Source organism: Hipposideros armiger, unplaced genomic scaffold (assembly GCF_001890085.2).
Source record: "Hipposideros armiger isolate ML-2016 unplaced genomic scaffold, ASM189008v1 scaffold_70, whole genome shotgun sequence".
Taxonomy (NCBI): domain Eukaryota; kingdom Metazoa; phylum Chordata; class Mammalia; order Chiroptera; family Hipposideridae; genus Hipposideros; species Hipposideros armiger.
In genome coordinates, this window is record NW_017731420.1 from 446,367 (window position 1) to 454,880 (window position 8,514).

At 40.9% G+C, this 8,514-nt stretch overlaps 1 long non-coding RNA gene across 2 annotated transcripts in view; it reads right to left on the reverse strand.

Annotated features, from left to right (window-relative positions):
- LOC109382773 (uncharacterized) overlaps positions 1 to 8,514 on the reverse strand; it is a 50,968-nt gene that overhangs the window by 29,852 nt on the left and 12,602 nt on the right. For both annotated transcript variants that reach the window (XR_002123983.1, XR_002123982.1), the window contains 2 exons: positions 4,804 to 5,024; positions 4,188 to 4,264 (listed from right to left, as the gene is read on the reverse strand). This is a non-coding gene — a long non-coding RNA (uncharacterized LOC109382773). The remainder of the gene's footprint in view (positions 1 to 4,187; positions 4,265 to 4,803; positions 5,025 to 8,514) is intronic.

Consider the following 8,514-nt stretch of genomic DNA (forward strand, 5'->3'; position numbering starts at 1 on the left):
TTATTTTAAAGTAATTAGGTATTCCATATTATAGTGTTTTTTTGTTGTTATTTTTATTTTCCAACATAATAATGTCCTAACATATTTATCACAAAATGATGTTATTTATCCAAAATGTCCTTTTTTGGTAAATATAATAGGTTTATACTGAAGTAATCAAAGTTCTCATGTATATTCATAAAATGCCTCATCAGGATTAAGGGTCACAGCACAGACAAAAAGAATTTCTCCAAATAGTAACCATACCTCATACTTGCAAGTCACTTGCAAGAGACAGAGAGAGAGAAAGAGAGAGAGAGAGAGAGAGAGAGAGAGAGAGAGAGAGAGAGAGAGAGAGAGAGCTGAGTTTAAGTAAGTCATCAAATGTAGGATACATTAGATGTAGCAATGTCTCATTGGAGTAATAAACTTATTGCCAAAGTTAATTATTTTTTAAATTACACTATCACTACTATTGTCAGCTTTTGAGTATCTGAGGTTACTAATTTGCATAAATACTTTGGTCTTTCCCAGCAAAGACACCTGTTTCTTTCTTTTCTGCTCAGCTACCAGAATAGCTACTCATTTTTACAGATATTAGGTCTCAAATGAGTTTTAAGGTGTGATATTCTTTTTCTGTCTTCCAGCAGGACTCATCACTTTCTAAAGAAGTTTTCCTCTTAGTAATAAAGGTTTCACAGATTCAGAAATACACCTTAAAATTTAACTGGAACCTAAAAGCCATTGGTTATATTAATAATGACATGGATTGGCATATTTTAAAATTTAATGACAACATTATTCAGCAAAGTGGTCCTCAATGAAACACAACACTCCAATAAATATTACAACTCTTTGGGAACATTTCCCAGGGAGGCATTTTTAATTTAAATTATACTAATATATATTACCCCAAAAATACTCTTGGGAGAAATTTTTCTCTGGGTCAATAATAAGCTCCTTTCCAATTTTTAAGAGATGAATAAAAACGTATTTTAGGAAGAAGAAAAGAATATTTCAGAAGACAGAAGTTGGCCTCTCTGAACAAATTCCTTCTGTGACTCAGCTCATGTGTGAAGCCCAAACATGTAACATACAATGTAGTTCCCACTGTTTCAGCTTTACCTGCTACAGGCAATGAATGATTTTGTATAATTCAGAGTTTATATCCCATTTGCATCATTAGTCACCAATCCACAACAGCTTCCCTGGGCATACAGGCAATCCAACCTGTTTCTGCGATTTTTGAGGGTTTTTATATGATACGCTGCACAGTCACTATGTAGATAAAGTTTCATTAAAGGGAAAAAAACCACCTTATTTTATTATAATTAAAAAGATAATATATTTTCATATAAAATATTCAAACAATTCAAAGGAGTATATAGAAAAAAGTAAAAAACACCCCAAAATCCTAGTTCCTATTTGTGGCTATTATAAACTAGTGTAAAGATATTGGGAAATATCTTTCCAGATGTTTTTCTATCCAAGTATACACATATACTATTCTAAAATTTTAATAAGCTAAGTGTTATTTCATAACCTGACTTTTTTCACTTACCAGTGTGGCTTTCCATGTCAGTGAATAATCGATATTCATAAATATGTACTTTTTAGTGATGCATTATGTTCCTATTCTTGTATACATCACAGTGTATTTAAGCAATCACCTCTTTAGGTTGCTTCCAATTTCTTGATAATAAATGTTTTGATGTAATGGCTATGTGATTTCACTTTTGTGTATTTGTCCAATTATTTGTTTTGGATAATTTCCTAGCAATGGACTTTGCTAAGTCAATAAGTATTCACCTCTTGAGCCTTTAATTAAAAAAAAAAATCTATATTGCCAAATTGCCTTCAGAAAGTTGTGTGCCAATTTACTCTCACCAACACTATATAAGAATGTCTGTTTCCCACAGCCTTGCAAACACCGAATTTTGCCCTTTTCCAACTTTGGCAATTTGTTCTATAGCAATAGAACTAATACACCTATTAATATTATATCTATCATCTCAGTTTCTGTGAATCAGGAGTCTAGGCACAGTTTAACCAGGTCCTCTAAGGTCTCTCACAAGGCTGCAATCAAGACATGAGACAGGGCTGGGGTCTCAACTGAAGGCTCAACTGAGGAAGGATTTGCTTCCAAACTCACTCACATGGCTGTTGGCAGGATTCCATTTCTTTTAGATTGTTGGATTGAGGGCTGCAGTTCTCAGCTAACTGTTGGCCAGTGGCTGCCCTCAATTTCTTACCACAAGTGCCTCTCCAACATGGCAACTTGCTTCATCAAATCCATCAAGAGAGAAAGTCTTCTAGATAGATGGAAGTCAGAAACCTCTGTAACCTGGTCACAAAAGTGGCATGCCATTAATGCTGAGGGTCTAAAGGCTCTTAGAAGCAAGATACTCAGGGAAATGGATGGGACTACACAAGGCCATAAATACCAGAAGGCAGGGATCACTGGGACCATCTTGAAAATGCCTACCACAGTCTGCCTTCTGGTCCCAATGATTAACATCAGTTCCATATGCAAATCACATTCATCCTTTCCTAAGGCTCTCAATAGTTTCATTTCAATATAGCATATGCTCAAAGTCCAGAATCTCATCATCTAAATCAGGTCCAGGTGTACATGAAGCTCCTGAGATGTACAAGCATGCCTTGTTTTATTGAGCTTCACAGATGTTGTGTTTTTTGTTTGTTTGTTTGTTTGTTTGTTTGTTTGTTTGTTTAAGCTGAGCCATCCTGCCACCTGTTGGCAGCTCAGCGGCTGCTCAGCTTGGGCCGGGAATCGAACCGCTGTTGCTCAGAGCTCAAACTCTTGAGCGAGCTCTTAACCAACTGAGCCACTCGGCGGGCCCGATGTTGTGTTTTTTACAAATTGAAGGGAACACCCTGCATCAGCAGCAAAAAAATTATGACTTCCTTTGTTGCTATCCTAGCTTTATTGCAGTGGTATTGAACGAAACCTGCAATATCTCCAAAGTATACCTGTAGTTTTGTTAAGTATATATCCTGGGGCACAATTCCTTTCAATTTGAGGGAACTGTGTAACTAAAGAGACAAGTTTTCTTCTTCTTAGACACCCAACGTACAGTGGTGTGACAGGCAAAGGAAAACAGCTGTAGACATTCCCATTCTAAGGGGGAAACTGGGAGGTACAAAGACATAAGTGGTCAGAGCAATTCTGAAATAGAACCAGCAAATATTGGAAGTTCCATGATTAAGGTTCAAGGTCTAGGAATAACTCTCCATGGGTCTTGACTCTACGCTTTGGACTCTTGGTTCCACATCTGAATCTTCCTTCCTTTTTCATGAAAGGTAGTACAAGATTGCAGCTGAACAGTTTTATCAACCTGCCTCCAGCCAGTAGAATTTTGGAAATCCAATAGCTTCTTTTTATTTTCTACTTTCTCTGTCCCTTTCAGTTCAAAACAGCAGTGTTTGTGGTAACATAATATTTTCAAAAAGTTCCTGAGCCTTTGTGAATTTCACTGGGGTTCATTCCATTGGACAAAAGCCCCATCCAAAAAACTCTTTTAGGTAAGAATTTTTCTACCTTGCACCCCTGCTGCTTTTGCTGAGGAACAATGCCCTTAAACTTCCTTGAGGAACACCTTTAATCTCTCTCAAGTCTCTTATGTGACTGAATATTCTGATCCTTTGATCCTTCTGAGGCTTTAACAAAAGGTTGTGTATGGCCAGCCAAGTGGCTCAATTGGTTAAGAGTTAGCTTAAGAGTGCACGCTCTGACCAATAGGGCCGCCGGTTCAATTCCTACATAGGCCAGTGATGCTGCGCCCAAGCTGAGCTGCCGCTGAGCTGCCAACAGGTGGCAGGATGGCTCAGCTGGTGAGAGCACGTGCTTCTAACAATAAGACTGCCTGTTTGATGGTGGGCTATGCCCGCCCGCAACTAAGACTGAAATCGGCACCTTGAGCTGAGCTGCCACCCGGATGGCTCAGTGGATAGAGCACGCGCTCTTAACAAGGATGCTGGTTCGACTCCCGCATGGGATGGTGGCCATGCCCACCCGCCACTAACTGAACACAATACCTTGAGCTTAGAAACCCATATGGCAACTGGAGCCCTTCACAACTAAGATTGAAGAACAACTTGGCTGGTCCCCCTCCCCAATTCCCCAACACTGTTCCTCTCTCCCAATTCCCCAATTAAAAAACAAAAGAAAGAAAAGGTTGAGTAATCACACTCTCAGTGTTTCCTCTATGCCACTTTTCCAGTCAGTCCTTGGAAGCCACTTCTCAGTTTCAGCATCTTTTCTCACCTAAAGAGACAGAAAATTTTCAAAATCATCAAGTCCTGGCTCCTTTTGTTTCATAGTTTCTCTCTCACTTCTCTCCTCTTGCTTTTTACCAAAAATATTGAGAAAAAATCCAGTGGGACTTTCAAGACTTTTGCTTGGAAATTTCCATAACTATATATCTAAGTTCATCACTTACATGTTCTGCTTTCCATATAATTGCAGGAGACATTTTGGCTAAGTTTTTTACCATTATATAGCAAAGGTGTCTCTTCCTCCAGTTTCCAAACATGCTACTCATTTCCCTTTAAGCCTCACTGGAAGTGTTTTTAAAGCCCATATTTCTACTCACAGTCTATTCAATGCAATTTATCTTTCTCTATCAGGCTCCTCAAAGTTCTTCCAGCCTCAGACTGCTGCTTAGTTTCAAAGCCACTCCTGCATTTTAAGGTATTCATTATAACAGCACTCCATTATCAGGTACCCAAATCTCAAAATTAGTTATCTATTGCCACATAATAATATTACCACAAATTCAGCAGCTTAAAACAACACATATTTACCATCTAATTGTCTCCGTGAGTCAGGAATATGGACATGGCTTAAGTGGCTGCTCTGCTTTAGCACCCCTCAGAAGATGTTGGCCAGGATTGGGCAAATGATCTGTTTCCAAATTCATGTGGTTGTTGGCAGGATTCAGTTCTTCCTGGGTTGTCAGACTGAGGGTCTTGTGATTTACTGGCTGCTAGTAGGAGGCCACCCTTGGTTTCTTGCCACATGGAAGCTTGCCTCACCAAAGCCAGCAAGAGAAAGAAAAAAAAAAGACTCTACTAGCAAGATGAAAACTACAATCTTAAGTCATATAAAAAAGCACATTAGTAACTTCTCATCAGCCTTTGCCATAGTTTATTGTTTAGAAGCAAGTCACAGGCCTCTCCCATGTTCAAGGGGAAGGGATTACATAAGGATGTGAATACCAGGAGCTGGGAGGTGGGGGGTAGGGGGGTGACATCTTAGAATCTTTCCTTCACAAAATACTGATGCCTTCAATTAGGGATATATCTTTGTTTGTACCATGTATAAATAGCTATCATTTTGTTTTTAATTCACATTAACATTAATATCAACTACTCTTTTAAATATCTCCTGAGCAATATACCATTTATGTGGAAATTGATGCTAGGTACAAGGTATAGCTCAATGATGAGTAAAACCAGATATAGTTCCTGTTCTCATGGAAATTATAGTCAGAAGACGAGAAAAAATAATGATATGAATAAATGTGAAATTACATTTTCACAAGTACTATGAAAATTTGTGGAGCTATGAAAATAAGTAACATGAGAAAGTGACCTGATCTAGTGGTTGGGCACAGTTTCTGGGAGAAAATGATGTTTCATATGAGATATGACAACTGATCAGGAATTAATCAGGAAAAGCAAGTAAATGAATTCCATGCCCAGGAAAGAGCAAGTGCAAGGGGCTTATAAGAGTACAAGCATCAAAAAACTGAGGAATGAAAAGTGTGATTGGAGCAGAAAACCAACAGGCACCTCCAACTCTCATCTCTCCTCTGGAGTCCACCATCACGTATCTACCTGCTTCTTTCATATCTTCATCTGGACATTTTGGACTCTTCAGAATCAATGTGTAAAATACCAAGTTACTAATCTTGGCTTGCCAACTTAGTTCTTTCACAATATTCTGCATTTCAGTGAATGTAACCACCATCTGTCCAATTGGAAATGAGAAACCTAGAAATCATGGTTGACAATTCCCTCTTCTTCAGTTCCTCATCAAAATCTTTTTTTAACAAATATTTTTATTAAAAAAATTATAGCTAGGGGCCGGCCGAGTGGCTCAGTTGGTTAAGAGCTTGAGCAAGTATGCGAGCTCTGAGCAACAGTGGTTCGATGCCAAACCCAAGCTAAGTTGCCACTGAGCTGCCAACAGGTGGCAGGATGGCTCAGCTAAAAAAAANCAAAGTTATTTGAGGTTCTTTTATACCTAGCACCATCCATCACCTTGGCTTCAAAATTTAAAACAAACAAACAAACAAAACAAAACGTAAGCCCTCACATTGTTCCTGAAGCTAAAAGATAAATAGAAGACTTTTCCCCTTGCTTTTGTTGGAGAACACATTTACTATTATGGTCACAAAAAAAGAATATAGTTTTTGCAACAGCGGTTCGATGCCCGGCCTGAGCTGAGTTGCTGCTAAGCTGCCAACAGGTGGCAGGATGGCTCAGCTAAAAAAAATTATATATATAAAATTTATATATAATATATTATATATATATATATAAAACATACAGCCTTATATTAAGTACAGGTGTACACCATAGTTGTTCAACATTTATACACCTAAAGAAGTGATCACCATGATAAGTCCAGCAACCATCTGACATGATACCACACTATCACAATATTATTGACTAATTTCCTATGCTGTATATTACATCCCCATGACTTGTTTTATACCTGGAAATTTGAACCACTTATTCCCCTTCACCTCTGACCCCTTTTTAATTTTTCAATTACAGTTAACATTCAATTTTGTGAGAAGCTGTGCCAACTGCCTCCCAGGATCACACCAAAATTACAAATAATTTATACAACATTCAACCTCGGAAGTCCCCTGAACACTAGATGAACAGAACCTCTAAACGAAGGACTTGAGACCATGTCAAGGGGCGGAGACGAGAGAGGGCAAACCCCATGAGGGGCACCTCAGTGGTGGGGAGGCTTCTCCGGTTGTGGGAGAGACCCTCTGTCCCCAACCGAGCTCACCAGCCCAGAGTTACTTTGCCAGGAAGAGGAGTTCTACCATAGCTGGAAGTAGAAATCAGTGAGGACTCTCTTTGCTCAACTCGGTGAGGCTGAGGGCGGCTAGAGAACCAGTGGAGCCGGCATACAGACTAACTCGCTGGTGAGCACTCACCCGGTCCCTGGTGGAGGGAGTAGCTGTGAGAGTGGGGCCCAGAAGCCTGCAGGGAAGGACTGAACTGTGTGCCTTTGGGACGGCAGCCGGAGGTTTGGGGACCATTGTTCTCCTGGTGTGGAGCTTGCACACGAGTAGTGGAGTAGTGTACAGGAGAGTGCCATTTTTTCTGGGTTGGGCCCTCCCATAGAGGGCCAAGTCTGGGACCGCATTGGTCTGGTGGAATTGGTGCTGGCGTGCGTGTGTGTGCGTGCGCATACGGCCTTGGATCCCCACCCTCCACACTGCTTGTGCTGCGTAGCCAGGGAAACGCCTGGTAGGCGCGCTCAAGCTCCAACAGGCTGTTCACTGAGACTCGAGAGTGCGCGAGCTGCCTTAGGTCCCCACTCTCCGCACTGCACGAGCGGAGTTGCCAGGCTGTAAAATGGCTGTCGGGCTGCTCTGCCTGATCTGCAAGCAGCTGATTGCAACAGGCTGAGGCTGGGAGTTTTCCTGAGAGTGTTGGGCCATGAGCTGTGTGCCTGTGTGATGCGGCCAGAACTTTCCTGGCAAGTTTGTGCGGGCTGGTTGCCAGTGCAGGAGTGCATGCTGCTCTGACTTGGTGGGGGCCACTGGCCACATCCTTTGGTGCCTTGGGGGCCTTCCCCTCCCACCTAGAGCTGTGTTGCCGGGGGCACCCTGAGCCCCTGGTGCCTGGCCCCCAACTCTGCAGGCCACAGAAGGTTATTTGCAGAGAAGACAGCCCGCAACAACCTGTGAGGATTTTTGGTGGTGAGCATGGTTCCAGAGCACAGAGCAGCTAATTGCAGGAAGCTCGACACAAGCCTGAGAGGGAGGCCAGCGCATGATGTATTCAGTCCTTCCCCCCAACAGCTGATGCTGAGTCGCCCAGAGTCTCTCTATTGCTGAGCAAGTGGTCTGCAGATTAAAGCGGGCAGAAGCCCCTTTTCTTTTTCTTCCTTTTTTTTCTTTTTTTTTTTTCTAGATGACCTATGTAATACATCAAAGCAATCACAGAGGGACAGCCAGAATGAAGAAACAAAGAAACATATCCCAAGTAAAAGATCACAAGAAACCTCAGGAAATAGAACTAAATGAAACAGAGGTATCCAACATTTCAGAGACAGAATTTAGAACACTGATGATAAGAATGTTTAAGGAACTTAGGGAGGACATAAAGAAGGATACAGAAATCATAAAAAACAACCAGTTAGAACTAAAGAATACAATAACTGAAATGAAGAACACACTCGAAGGAATCTCCAGTAGATTAGATGAAGCAGAGGATCAGATCAGAGATTTAGAAGACAAAATAGCAGAAATCACTCAGTTG